This window comes from Alligator sinensis, unplaced genomic scaffold (assembly GCF_000455745.1).
Source record: "Alligator sinensis unplaced genomic scaffold, ASM45574v1 scaffold1499_1, whole genome shotgun sequence".
NCBI lineage: Eukaryota > Metazoa > Chordata > Crocodylia > Alligatoridae > Alligator > Alligator sinensis.
This window is the reverse complement of record NW_005842494.1, coordinates 154325-170228: the sequence shown is the minus strand read 5'-3', so window position 1 is coordinate 170228 and position 15904 is coordinate 154325. Positions and strand designations below refer to the sequence as shown.

General features: G+C 43.9%; 1 long non-coding RNA gene across 1 annotated transcript in view; it reads right to left on the bottom strand.

Annotated features, from left to right (window-relative positions):
* LOC102384707 overlaps window positions 1-13746 on the bottom strand; it is a 58667-nt gene extending 44921 nt beyond the window's left edge. The window contains exon 1 of the long non-coding RNA XR_324711.2: window positions 13685-13746. This is a non-coding gene — a long non-coding RNA (uncharacterized LOC102384707). The remainder of the gene's footprint in view (window positions 1-13684) is intronic.
* Window positions 13747-15904: the final 2158 nt, after the last annotated feature.

Below are 15904 nucleotides of genomic sequence, written 5' to 3'. Positions count from 1 at the left end.
TGTATGAGGAGCCTTTATCCCCGAGCACCTACCATGTGAGATGCTCATATAAATGACTATTACCATGTATTATTTGAAACGTGATAGTACCTAGTAATCCCAGTCACGGATCAGAGCCCCATTGTGCCGGGCACTATATACACACAGAACAGACGGGGCCTGATCTCTGGATACAGACAGACAGATACCGGACCCTCGAGGAACCATGAGGAAATCCTGATTTGCAGGCCCAACTGTGATCATGACAGGCCGACTAGCCTACCAACTGTCCAGTTTTTTTCAGTTGTGAGATCATTTCTTGCGCCAGCCTTGTAATGCCAAGAGGGTATATTCAGAGCACTATAACCAGGAGGCATGTACCTGAGATTTACCACCAGATCCAGCACCAGAGTTTCAGATTTACTGCTCGCTGGGAGAGAACCCTATTAATCTTCCTCCCTTTACTCAGCTGTAAATCCTAACCATATTTAACTCAAGAGCTTCAAGGTTTCTCCTGCTCCTGCCACCAACTGACTCAGAATATAAAGCTTTTCCGATGCATAGGGAAATCAAGGCAGTGTTTAGTATTCAAAAGAGCGTGGATTTGAGTCTGAACTTGACTTTCTTTGTGTTTCATCTTATTTCTACCTCTGTGGGTGTCACAGCCCAGTGCACCTGATGGAAATGGGGTGATGGATGTCAGTGCCACTTTGAAAACCCCTGAGGAAGGAGCGGTTCTGGCGCTGATTGTTTTTGCTGAACCTGGGAGGCAGGGAGCAGCTGGAGTGCAGAGTGCTCCGGCCTTCCCCCTTCCCACCTTCAGCCCCAGGGAGCCTGCCGCAGGGCCTGTGCAGGTCCTCTCCATGGTGCTGGAAGAGCACCTTCACCCATCACCAAAGCATCAGGACGCGGCAGGCTGACATATTTACCCAAAACGCACCGTTGTGAAGTAGGGGTGTATGATTATTTGCCCTTTCACAGAGGGGAAACTGAGGCACAGGGTTAGCTCCAACATGGGACTTAGGTCCTGTGAAGCTGAGCATCACAACACCTACTCGGGGCTCCAGACACAGTCCGCAGCCCTGAGTTAGGTCCCCGTGCTCCACAGATAATGCATGGAGGTACCTTGGGATTCACCACAGCCAGTCACCTGAGATAATGAGCCAAATGGAAATGCTGATGACTATGCCAGAAAGGGAACTTGTTCCTGCTTGAGGGTCCACCTGTATAATTTTCTCCAATATTGCTGAATGAAAATACACACGGTTGCTGGAGCGGGGACCAGGGCACTGGTCTTTTCCCCTGCCAACACTCCCCATCCCCTTGTCGGTGAATCTCCCCACAGGAGACGGCAGAAAGAGGGAGTGAGGACAAGCAGGTCTCTGCAAAGGGCCACGGCTTCAACAGGAAGGGGGTGGAAATCTGCCACCACATGCATTAGCCCATAACTGCTGTAACCTGGTAGTCAGGGTGCTCTTCTGGGATGAAAGGTGTGGGTCTGAGCTCCATCAAGTAAAGGAGGGGAACTGAAGCCAGACCTACCACTTCTTCAAGGTTTACAGATCACACCTTTGGATTTAAGCTCTTGCTTTCCACCGCAGTCCCAATTTGGGGGCCTCAGGCCCTTTGTTTGGCGCAGCAGACCCATCATGTTCCAGGCTAGCACGCCAACGTGCTGCACCATGCTTCCTCAGATCTCCAAGGGGCTGCTTTCTGATCCCTTCATGCCCTCAGACCCCCAGACTAGGGAGTCGCTCACTCGAACCACTGAACAGAAAGAAAAATGAGGGATACGAGCATACATCTTCAAAACAACAACTCTTCCAAGAACCCAGAATGAGTCTGGAAGATTTCTGATCGTGAACGCATTCAATTCTCTCTTCCCCCCCCCCCAGAATCAGTTATTTCCAGTGGAGAGAAATGAGTCAGGGAGTTGTTCATGCACTGGCAGTATTTACTGTCAAGGGATCAGGACTGCTGGAAGGAGACAAGGAGGAGTAAAATGAACATAGACAAGGGTTGGAAGAAATTTCACAGCCATTTGATAGTCCACCCTCCATCTATTTGTCACTGAGCCCCAGTAATGAGCAGCAGAATTAATACACCTCTAATGACATTCACAGTGATAGATGCTTTCCCAAATTTAGGCAAGTGACAATACGAAGTCTTTTGTATGCAAAGGAGTCCTTTGTGTGACTCGCCATAACTGTAGTATCTTGTCATGCTTTACAGAGATTTCAGGGGAAACAAATTGTGATAATCACAGGAGGGAGCAAGGAGGAAGAAATGCGTCAAGGCAATAAGACAGTCGTCTGTTGATCGCTCTGTGCGTGTATGTATATCTTTCCCGGGAAACAAAGTATAGTTTAATGAATGTTTTATAAGTTATGAGAACCCGACTGTATACTCTTTGTGCATACAACGTACTGTACTGTGCTTAAACCATATCGCATGGTAACCTTACTTAATCAGTTTATTACCCGTCTTTACTGCCCCCATGCTACAAGCCCTACCAATCCATGACTTCCCTCAGCCACCAGGCCACGCTTTGCATAGCTCTAAACCTTCCAAAATCCCAAGGTAGGTCCCCAAAACCATGAGGTTTTACCCAAATAATAAATTGGGGGTTCTTTTGTTTTGTGTCCGAGCTCAGAGGTGGAACTCAGGTCACAACTTTTCAGCCTTGTTCTGCAGCCACAAAAGCTAGGAACTTATTGTCTCTTTTAAATAAGTGTTGAGCTTCTCAGCTCATCTCATGACTCTTGCAGTGGGTGGTGCATGGACCCGAGCAAGGTGGAACAGGATTGCATTTAGACACAAAAATCCCTTGTAAGTGAAGCAGGATTTGGTCTCTAGGTGCAGCTAGCCCCTAGTTGTAACCAGTGGTTGTAGCATGCATATCCGCAGTCTTGAGTGTCAAACCAATATCAGTTATATTTTTGTGCCAGATATTCTCTGAATCCCATTTTCTGACCATTGCACCCCATGTAGTATAGATTTTGCTTGCCATCTTCAGTCCTATCAGGTTACAGAGCAGGAGAAAGTATGTTGTATCTTGCTGGGTGGGGTGGAAGGAAAACAAAGCTTATTCTCTTTTAAGCCTTTAAATGTTACATTACAAAATCCTTCTGGCAAAACATTAAATTAAAAGAATGTGTCATCTTCTCTGGATAATTTTTAATTGATCTGATTTACAACACAGGTAGAGCTGATTGGTTAGCAAAGGTCCACATGAAACAGAATGTCCTATTTGCTTGTGATTTCCCTGGGGCACGTTTTAAACACTTACAATTTACAAACAACTTGATTTCTTATTAACCCAGTTTCTTAATTGCTTCCCTGGGAAAAGTCAAGTTATTTGCATTCTCTTTCCTAGTACTCCAGGGCCTTTGTGCAAACATTGAAGGGTAGCTTTTAAAGGAGATGGACTGAGAAGCAAAGCAAGAGGGACTTTTACAGAATTTCAATCCAGGTTTAGGTTTTGCTGCTTTATGTATATATATTTATTTCTAGCGCTGTCTCTCTCTCTCACACACCCCCATGCACACATATATATTCCACCCTTCCCTCCCAGCTGGGGCATGAATGCATTTGTATTGGATGCAGGAGGGTGGCAACATGCCGAAATAAAAAAAACCAAAAAAAACCCAACCCATTGCTTAACATCCCTTGAATTTCAAGACCTGTATAGTCTGAAGCTTATTGTGAGATCATGGAGAGGATACCATATTTTTTATAAATATCTATGGTGGTTTTAAGCAATAGTCACTTCTCTGTGTTGAAAATGCCTAAACACGTGCAAATTTCAAGCAAAATAATGAATGGCATTTTGCAGGTTTTCTATCTTCCTTGTCAACATGTTGCATAGCCTTTATTAGCAAACAAGAAATGCTAGAGCTGCCTGTGCACTTCACATGTACCAGCACTTGATTGATTTTAAAGGCTAGATTGTGAAACCCTTGATCTGCTGAAGAGCCCCTTTTACCATGAATAATCATTGTACCACCACCGCAAGCAGAGGCATCACAATCTGCCAGAAATAAAGTTCACACCTGATGGGAAGAATCCTTTTCATTGAGGCTCATGCAGATTCTTGAGTTTAAGCTTGCTTCAAAGACAGAACATGATTTTAATGACATTTGCGCCTTCCATTAAAAAAAATCATACAAGAGAACAAACTAACCTCAATGACAGTTTGACTTCTAACTGGTACAATATGACTGGTCTGATAATGGCACAGATTAGGAAGAACTCATGTTAAAACTTACTCTGTGTCTCCTTCAAATAAATGCATTGTAGATAGGGAGATCATTTTAAATTGATCTAAAAAGAGAATCTAACTGAACAAAGGAATTTCTTTTGATAACTGGTTAACAAAAGGTCAAAGAAAAATGTGACTAAAGGAGATAATCCTGGTACGGTTCTGCTTCATGGAAATGATCAATTAATTGTAATTACATGCATTCTTATTTGAGGGTTAGCAGTGGATTTGTGATACGTTAGATTGAATATTGTTAAGATACAGTTAAAATTCTCCTTTGTAATTTCAGTGGTCTGTGTGAACTGATTAATGTATTTAATGTGGATTATTTGACCCACAGTGTGGCCAGCACGTAGGATGTAGTTAAAGCAAATCATCCCTGGCTTTGTGGGGGTTCAAGTATCAGTTAAGACAAAGGAGGACTGTGACTACTGAAATCACCTGGAGTATTTTGGAGGCTTGCCCTGAGACACCATGGAAGAACCTTGGTCTTTCAGAAAGTGCTGAGAAATTCCCTTATAAAAAATCAGCCCCTTTTCAGATGCCTCAGGTTGGACAACCAGAATCGGAAGCTTTCTGATTCACTAAGCCAAACTCCTGCCCAACATATTTGGGAGGAGGGCGTTAACACACCCGTTTTACAGAAAGGAAAACTGAGGCACAGAGAAATGAAGTCATTTGCTCTAGTTCACTGGTGCAGCAGAGACAAATCTGCAACTGAAAGTCCCTTGCCTCAGTCGCCATCACTAGTCCTTGAACTGGACTCTCTCCCTAAATGTGTGATGATGCCCACTTGCAATTCAATATTAGACACTGTAGCTTGGCCACAAGAGAGACAACGAGGAGGGAAGCAAGGCCTGGTGGGCAGGGAGCTTGGCTCAGATTCAAGGGATCTGGGTTTGATGCCTGGCTTTGCCACCAGCTCCCTATGTGCCCATGGGTAAATTATTTACCTGCTCTAGCTCCTTATCTATAAGATGGGGATAATGTTTCCTTGCCTCACAGAGGAGTGGTAAGGATAGTCCCAAAGGCCCACAAAGGGTATTTGAGCACTTACACATATTGACTTCTGAACGCCTTTAAGAATCTGAGTGTTAGATACTACCATATAGTGATGAGGGCGGAAGAAGCAGTATTTGATATGTCTCTGGGACTTCAGTACCACTTGGGCAGCATCTGTTATATACAGCAGTGCACTCGTTAAAATGTTACGGTATTTCATTCTCCAGAGTTGACCTTACATCTTTTCACTCCAGCAGCTGCTTGAAGCACTGCAATATCTATCCTCATGCATCCTTCCACCTGTCGATCTCTGAAACACAGCGGCTCTGTTTGATCAGGGAAGGTTCATTTTCAATACAACATATGTTTTGTGGTTAGTGGTCCTTTAACAAGGCACATTAGCCCAAAGGTAATGTATTAGTTCAACACTGTTTTGCATATCAAGAGGTAATTATGAGCCCTGTTCTTCCCATTAGCCAATCACTTTGGTTAATCTTGTTTGGACGGTTTCAGAAGCAACTGTTTTCATCCAGCAAAGGAACCTTAGAAAAGGAAATTGTATTTTCTTTGTTCCCAAAATGAGCAAAGAAGAACAAAGCATTAGAGTCTTCCATATCACTATAGTCTAAATCTCTATGGGAAAATGTCTGAGACCAATGTCAGCCACTCGACTGTTTGGTGAAAAAAAGGTCAGTAAAGAAGCCTTGTGTTCACAGAACTCCTGTGTGGCTCTTTCCTGAGCACAGTATATCACTGAGCGCTTATAGGCAAATAAATTCATATTCCAATAGAGTGTCTCATTATTTTAATGCATTGATCTAATCTCCATGGTTCAGGATTAAACTAAAGCTCCTGCATTTCATCAGCAATTCAAGATGAACCTATTATTTAGGTTCAGAAAATTATCCACCAAGCATAATCAAGAGCTACTTTTCCTAAAGTCTTTGCAATGCTAACATTTTAATTGAAAGGAATAAGCCAGTTGGAGTTCCATCCTCTTTCAGGGAATCTGTGTCCTTCCATCTTAACAATGTATGTTAAGTAAGAGAGTTGATGTTACACACCGTAGGTGAGGAGTATTGTGTGAATAAAAGAAGTGACAGAGAGCAAGGCTACCACCAGATCTGTGATAATAATGAGAGTGCTTCTATGTGGTCATATACCATGGAGATGAGCCAGTCACCCAGAGACAAAAGAGTGCATGAATGAAAGCCACTGCTAAGGCTTTGTCCAAAGGAAAAAAGTTGCATCAGTCTTAGTAAATCAGTCTTAAGCGGAAGTAGCTACACCAATGCAAACTTGCCTTGTAGATGCACTTAAACCAGCTTAATCACTCCTCAGACTAGTTTTAGGTTTCACTGGTAAATTGCCAGTGCAGTGTTAGAAGGTCGCACTGATGTAGCTAAATCAATTGTAAAATTATTCAATTAAACTGGTGTAACTTTTCTTTTCCGACAGAAAAGGACTCAGGATCTACCTCCTCCAGAGCGCTCTGGCAACCTATGGCTTCTTCCCACTTGACTGAAAGCTTCGAAGCAGGAGTTTAATTTGCTGTAATTTAGGCACAACTGATGCCATTATACCTTCTCTAAACACACCCTAACTGCTTATCGGATGCATGGTTAGAAATGGTCGGATTTATAGTGGGGAACTACAAATACAGCTAGTGCTTGTAGTCTGCCTAAGAGAAAACCAGGCAAGGTTCCTTGGGTGAATTTGATATCTTTTAAGAGAAAACCATGCACTTCAGCCTTGGGCTCACTGAGTTGCCTGGCAGCGATGCCCGAAGGCAGGTCAGCTCCTGCTAAGTGTGAAGTACAGGAGTCACATTAGGATGTCAGTGGATCCAAAACGCTCGGCACCTTAGGCCAATTATTCTGCATCAGTTTGCAGCCCCATAGACAAATATGACACAAATGAGCAGTGAACTCATAAGCCCAGCCACTTCTCCCAATGAAGCCAATAGTAAAGACGGAGTCCCTTGTCTCCCTCTAAGGACATCTGTTTACTGTGCATTTTCTAAGGCTATTTGCTCATATCAACATGTTTTCTACTGACTTTTTCCACACTGAAAGGGCAGGGCAGGCCCAACCCCCATGAACAGCAGCAGGGAAAATCTGAGATTCCCACTAATGTCAGTAGGATTCCTCCTCTGAGCATGGAGATGAGAGAAGATTGTGAAAGAAAGTGGCTCTAATTACAGAAGTGTCATACAGCATCTCGACACAAGGGGCTAATAAACAGGGGACAAGAATTACCAGCGAAGTTGGGAATAAATTTAGCTGAAATAATGGAGAGTGCTTCATTAGATAATAACCATCATAATGGCAAACACACTACATGTCCTGTCCTTGGAAATCCATCAAGTGCTTAATCATCTGCAAGAGGCCTGTTCAAGGGATTCCCTAAGTGTGCTGGGCCATATTCTGCTCTCAGTTTAGAGGAATGTAAATCACTTTGGACATGTGGCTGAGAGCAGAAGCTGACCTAGGGGGATTTTTCCAAATAGGAAGTTCAAGTGAGGGGAGGAGACGACAGAGACAAGTCAGCGCCCTTCTGTTTTTAAACATAGCTTAGCTTTTTATTGAAACACATGTTGAGGAGTTTGTGATATGCTATTGTTGAATCTGTCACGCATTGGAACTGCAAGCACTCGGCCGGACAGGCAGGATGCCTTGTTCAGTGTCTCGAAAACTTCTAAAAGTTCAAGCATGCCCTATTAATGATTATTTGATCACGGTCACTCAGTTCCTGCCGTACCTCCTGTACTACCAAGGAACTGCTCCAGTGTCCTGGGACAAGCAGGGTGTGTTTCAGTTGTACCTCTGCTAGAGTAGATGGGAGGAGGCAGGGATCTGGGAGGATCTCAGGGCATTTGATTTCCATTTTTGGTCTGAACTAGTGCAAGTCTACTGACCTTTGAGACACCCTGCAAATCTCACCTGTCCTTTTCCCCACAAAGACTTGAAACTGGATAGAATTGCTGGAGAGGGGAACTTTTAAGCTTTCTGCATGCAGGAAGTGCTCCATTTTGAACGTGTTTATTAAGGCAGAGGGAAGGCAACCAGAGTGTACAGAATGCATGGTGAAGACCCCTACTTAGCATTTCCATTAATCTAAATACATACTAACACCAATTAAATAAAGATCGAGGTAATGTCACCTCTGGCAACAGAAATGTTTGAGGGGAACAATTATACCTATGGATTATGGGTGATTCATTTTTATATGCAAGGTGGATAAAATCTCTAAAAATATAAAAATTCATCTTGTGAAATGTCACAGCTTTGCAATTCCTTTGTTCTAAAAGACAATGGTAAACAAGGCTTCAGTGACCTCCAGTGGGGACACAGGGAACATACATCCATCTCATCTCTTAAGGTAATGGAAAGCTTTGTGTTCACAAAACGTGGAGCAATGATGTTTGGGCAGAAGTGTCCACTGCAAATAAAGTTATACCTATGCCTTAGTTTAGATGATGCAGGTATAATCTATTAAAACTAATGGTGTGAATGATCACAGGCCATTACTTTCACCAGCAATGACAGCTAGAACACAAACAGGATCCAGGAAAGTGTTTGCAGAGACCATTTATATGATGGATGGGAACATTGGGGTTGCTCTTCTAACGCAGACAAGTTCTCTGACACAGCAACACGTCTCCTGTCTTGCCTTTGTGCCAGTGTTAAGAAAATGCAGCAATAAGGTGGCTTTTTAGGTTTGGACCGGCACTTTGCAAATCAGAAAGATCTAGTCCAGGCAGGGGGTGCGGTTCAGGATATGGGTGTATGGCTCATATACAAGAAGCTGACACAGTGGAACATATTCTCAGGTCCTTGCACAGTTTTCATTTAGACTTTATTCAAGTAATTAAGTCTGCAGGAATTTGACTGACTAATGACTGAATGAAAATTGAATCCACGGCTCTATGAGTTCTTTTTTTCCATTGCGCTGTTTACATTTGGTTTTACTTTCACTTCATTTGCAACTGTTGATGGCTGAACGTGGCAACAATAATAAGAGGTCTTATGCACTGTATTTCTGTCCCAGGCGACCTCAGAGCGACAATGCCACAACTGTTTGACAGTATAGGAGCAAGATGGAAATGCATTCCCAGACTCTGAAGTTCTCTCTCTGAATCTAGAGAAGTTAAGAGAATAAAGGTATAAAAGGTGCATCTACACGAGATGCTACAGTGACATAGCATCTGCGGGCACTAACCGTGATGCTGCCGCTACTGTGCAGTAGAGTCGGAAACGACCCGTGTGCTGCCAGGACTGCACAGTAGCGTTAGGTACCATACAGTCATTTAGTACTTGCTTAAGCAAGTACTAAACCACTGCACAGTACCAACGTGCAGATGCACCCAGTGTTACTCTGTAGGAGGATTCATCTATAGGGGAACTAAGGCCACTTCAGTCCCAAATAAGAGAATCCACAAGGGAGGGGGTGAGAGGCTTAATATGCTTTAATTTATGCACATTGATGTCATTCCTTCAATTGCTTCGCTATAACGTTCATAGGTGAATATTCTCTGTGAATATAAGCTATGAAAAGACTGCAAATAATATGCCAGCCCCTGGATCCTACAGCTACATTTGATACTCCTAGCAAATGTGATGTTATGTGTGTGGTCCCCCCAGACTGAAGGCTTCTCAATCAGCATTTGCAATTCAAAGACTATGTTATATCCTGCATGTAGCAACCTGATCCCTGGTAAAATGTAAGCACTGCAGGGCAGGTCCCTCCTTTCTGTCAACACGAATCCAGGTCTTTTGCACTGGCCTAGTTGTTTAGGTGTCATCTTGTTTGGAGAATGGCATTGACTTTGAAGCATTGCTGGTCTAAGATTAATCCTCTCACTTTCTTTCTTGGTGAGGTAGATAATTTTAAAGTCAGAAGTGCTTCCTATTGCCATCTGGCCCTGATGAATATGAGGAGAACTTAGTTGACACATTAATAATGCTGCTGCTAGAAAGTATATTGGATAGCAGGAAAGAGGCATCCGTCATTAACACAAAAGCCTCAGCTAAACTCAGAGGAACAACCTTCAAATTAAAAAGACAAATAGTAGCAGAAGGGGGAAAGATGGCATCATTCTGCCTCTGATTCAGGAAAAAAAAATCTCTATTTGGGAAGCCAGCGGGACCTAAGTCCATGATTAAATGCATTCCTGAACTGGAGCCTCTGCTCTTGATTCAATGCTTAGGCCTCCGTTCTGTAATGACCTCCATGCAGATGGACCTCACACCGTCACAGAGCAGCCTTGCTAGAAGGCTATGGCATGACTGGGCCCTGGGAGGTGTATTTGATCCCGAGTGTGTGCTTTGATCTCCCGTTAATGGTAAGCTCTGGAGTGTGAGTCAAGGGCAAAACAGACTCCCCTAAGCAGGCAGAAGACATGGAAGTAATATTTATTAGACCAGTTTTGGGAAACTCTAGGCACGTTTTCCAGGTCGTCTTTCCCTTGACTGTGCTTTTGGCACATAAGTAAATATTTTGCTAAGTTTGTTAATGTTAATGTTCTGGATGGATAAGACTAACTTGAAATAAATAGAGACAGACAGACAGACAGACAAATAGATGCGTTCTATGGTGCTAGGAGCCTTGGAAATGTGAATTAAGCCAGGATAGAAAACTACTTTAGGCACCAATGAATTATTTGAGATGAAATCACTGGCTTTCAGCACCCACAGAATATTTGTTCAAACTAGATCAGAGTTTTTCATTTTTTATTTGGATTTTCAACTTCCTAATATCACTGAAACATGACTGCTCCCAATTCCCTTGATGCAATGTTTTCCTTGTTGTTTTCTTTGCTTTTATGACCAAAAGCTGAGGACCCAGAATACCAGACATGGGCCTGTTCCTAGGAGATTTGCAGACAGCTCTGCAGACCCCACAATGCTGGATAGTGCAGCTCTCAGATGTTGCTCGAGCGCTTTTATCCAGCAGCCACTGGAGACCTTTCATTCTGATCACCATTGGGACGTCGGGACTTACCTCTGAACCTAGGGGAGCTTCTGAACCAGTCCCCTCCTAATCTGAATGAGCACTTGCTGTATTCTGAATGCAATGGCGTCTCCTTTCTGTTTAAAGAACCTGTGCTGTTACCTCTACCATCAGAATCTGCTGATCCTACTCAATGCAAACAATTACTTCTCTCACTGGGACCAGTTTATAATGCAGAATTAACATGAGATGACATACTACATCTCCTCCAGTATCTTGTTCTTGTGATGACTTAAATTACCATGTAGTTATCATTGCTTCTGCAAACTCAGATGGGATCATGATACTCGCATACATGATATTGTTTAGAGTGTGCCATCCTCTGATAATATCAGCCCGCTGGGGAATACATTATCTCGCTCTCACACACACACACATACAGAGCCCCACAAATACTTAATCCTGGACTATAGGATTTCTGTATACAGAGGATGCATCACATACTGCTTACCCCTGGATTCAGTGGTAATATTAAAAAGATAATTGTGTGTTTCTCTTGTTTCCTGTTCTGATGAAAGCACCAGCTAACATTTCCATAAGAAACCAATTAATGGCCTCATGCATCACTCCTCATTGAAATCATGCCTCACGGAAGGGCAATCCTTCATCATGTAAAAAACACTAACAATATTGCGGTGTCTCTATTTGCTGCAGTCTCCATGATATTAATGCTGGAGATAATATATTGGCTTGAATCAATACTTCCCTGATGTTGTAAAGATCACCATCCATCAGCTCCCCCTTTCATTTGATAAAATCCTTCCGTGTCACATTTACTTAGACTGATGAGATCACAATGCCCCTTTCCAGCGTGACGGATGGGGCTGGGATGAATAATTGGCCAATAAATCACCACCTCTCGATCAAAGATCTGAGAGCCCCTGGCCGCCACAAAGGCTTACTGAACATCATAAAAAAAATAACGAGTTAATTAATTAAGGCTCGATTTTGCCACCTTTATACATACTGAGCAGTACCAGACTGACATGAACTCCCCAGAAGATATTCACCCTGCCAGCTTCTGGTGCCTACATGACACTGCCACCTGACAGCAGGCAGGCAAGGGGGCTGAGGGGTTTCCTTGTTCAGACAGAACATGTCACTGTTATTGCTATGATGCCCATTTCTTTCATGAACCCATTTCTTTCAACGCACACATTCTCTCTTATCACTAAGGCCACAGGCCTGCAATTTGACTCATAACAGCAGGACTCCATCCTTCAGAGCCCAGTGGTAGTCAGCGGGGCTCTGTGTAGGAGCAAAGCCCTGCTTTGCTCCGCTTATTGCAGGATCAGGGCCCAGCACTGTCACCGGTGCAGCATAAGGGCCAAGGCCTGGGGTTTGGGAGAGCAGTGTTATAATGCTGGCTCTGCCGCTGCCCTGCTTAGTGATCTGTGGCACCTCACTTTCTCTCGCAATACCTCTGAAAGGAAGGCTGATAGTAATTGCCTCTTTTGGAAGGTGCTTGAGACTTAGGAATGATAAGAACTAGATGTCATTATCATTAGGTTTGTGTACACATATACACACACACACACATATACACACACACTACACACACACACACTATACACATACACACTACACACACACACACACACACCACACATACATATACACACACACATATACACACACACTACACACACACTATACACATACACACTACACACACATATACGCACACTACACACACACACACATACACACACACCACACATACATACACACACACACACACACTACACACACACACACACCACACATACATATACACACACTACACACACACACCACACACTACACACACACACACCACACATACATATACACACACTACACACACACACCACGCACTACACACACACACACACTATACATACACACACCACACATACATATACACACACCACACACACACACCACACACTACGCACACACACACACTATACATACACACACCACACACACACACACCACACACACATATACACACACTACACACACCACACACACATATACACACACTACACACACACACACACCACACACACATATACACACACTACACACACACACCACACATACACCACACATACATATACACACACACCACACACACACACACACCACACATACATATACACACACACCACACATACATATACACACATACACACTACACACACACTACACACACACTACACACACACACACACACACACATATGTACACACACTAGGGGCATGCAAAGTGGGCCCTATTGGATTTGGATTCGGCCCGACTCGGGGGCAGCGATTCATTCGATTCATTGATTCGGATCACTGTCCCCGATTAGATTCGGCCGAATCCGAATCTGAAGATTTGATGCTGGTTCGGCGAGTCAGCGATTCAGACACAGACAGAGATTTTAAAGTTTGTTCTACGTACCTCGAGGTAGCAGGCGTGGCTCATGATGGCTGCGATGCAGGGGCACGTGGGGAGTCAGTCCCACAGGAGTGCAGTGCGGGGGGGGTGGCCTCCACTGCTGGGCGGTGGACCAGGAAGTGGACAGGAAGTACTTCCGGTCCACTTCCAGGTCTGCCAGGAAGCACGCGGGGCAGTCCCCTGCGCCTCCCTGGCTCGGCAATAGGTCGCAGGGGGACCCTGGCTGCTCCCCCAAGCCCAGGAAGCACCAACCACCAAACCAGGGAGGGCACGGGGGCCCTGCGCCCTCCCTGGTGGACCAGAAGTGGACTGGAAGTGCTTCTCATCCACTTCCAGGCCTGCTGTCAAGCGCACTGGGAGCCCCCGCGCTCCTCTGGGACACCGTGCACCCCAGCACCGCAGCCATCACAAGCCCCTGCTACCTAGAGGTATGTAGAAAAAACAGTTAAAGCTGTCTAGCTGTCTCTATGTCTGAATCTCTGATCTGATTGAAAGAGATTAAAGAGTCCTCTGATTCGATTCAGATTTGGCCACCCTAATACACACACACACACAGCTATATAGTAGCAGTTTGTTTTAATCATGGAAAAATGTGAATGGAGGGCATTCAATCAGAAAATGTTGATTTTTTTTTTTTTTATCAGACAAAACCAGGATCCCTGGTAATGACCAATTGTGTGAGTACGGCTACAAGAATAATTATTGAGCCTACAGTTGTGCTTTGTCAAAGTGCACAGGTTGAAGACGGTTATCATCAGGCCCTCAGAGAAACAATGAAATGCTCTTTCAGCCTGTTCCAGATCTCTTTGAACCTCAATATTAGAAAAAAGCAGCAGTAGCATGTAGGGGGTTTTCCTTCTAACCAGATGCATGGACAGGCATTTCAAAGTCCATTAGAAAAATGGGTTAAATTATGTATACACACACACGCACACACACCCCCCTACACGGAGATCTATCTATCTATCTATCTATAGATAGATATCCGTGTGTGTATATAGATGTATGTATAAGTATATGTATATGTATGTGTGTTTCTGGCTGCCATCTAGTGGCATTTTGTAGGAGCGCCATGTGGGTGCAGGAATGTGTGGCACAGTGCTCTGAAGAACAAGTGAAGCTTATTCCTGAAAAAAAATATTTGCAAGGTTACACTCACAGCCTTTAATTCTGCACAACTACCTCATGCATCTGCTAATAAAATGAGTACTTCAGATGCCCCTTAGCTCACCCATAGCAAAGGAATGAAAGAGTTTCCCTTCAATCTCCGCTCTGAGCCCCAGCATAAGCAATAATCATATACTCCCTGTGAGAAACGAGAGGAGTGCCCGGAGTAGCAGGTCCAAACATCAGATAACGTCAATTAAGTGTTAATCTGTGAATTTAGTGCACATCAGGTCTTTATTACCTAAAGCCCCAGTCCCACAACCTGTCCTCCGCACTATAAGCACTGCAGGATAAAGTCATAACCCCTCAGTAGCCACTCTTTCTAACTCAGGGAGTAGATGCCTGGTTTCAAAGCCTAACACTGACAGTTTGCTAAAGTGTTTGTGTGGCTTTTATAAAAAAGAGTGGCCTTTGTGAAAGCAAAATAATAATGAACAGATGGCGGAGAATTTTCAAGGAGAAGTATGAGGTTATTATATGGCTAAAACCCTGAGCTAAGCTGTGGAAGTGTATGGGTGGGCATGCTTACTGGGGTGGAAAGTGAACTCTGCAGTTTCCAAACACTGCTATATTTCATTAGCCGAGAGGTAGAGCGACTTAATGGACTGTATTTACTGAATTTCTCTATGCAACATGTTCCTTGAATAATATCAGTAGGATCGAATGCAACAGCATCTCTCTGAAAGGATACTTGTACCATAATGCTATCTGGGGGGTTTAGCTTTACTCCTTACAGCAACAATGACCATAGTTCAGGCCCAGGAAGCAAACATAGCTATAATAATACTATTCAGCAGGTGTGATTCAGATGCCTGGATCCAAAACTGAGTGAAGGCATCTGTAGTCTTCCCTTGCATTTCAGGGGGCTTTGGATCAGGCCCAGAGTGCTTGCAAAGGTGATTAAGGGCAATTATCCTCCTTCGTACAGACAGGGAAAATGAAGCTTTGGGAAGTCTGACAGCACTGCCAAGGTGTGGGGTACTGGCAGGCATGCAGTTTAAGACTCCTGCCAGTCAACCATGCAAACTATTCACTGGTCCGTGTATTCTTCCCTGT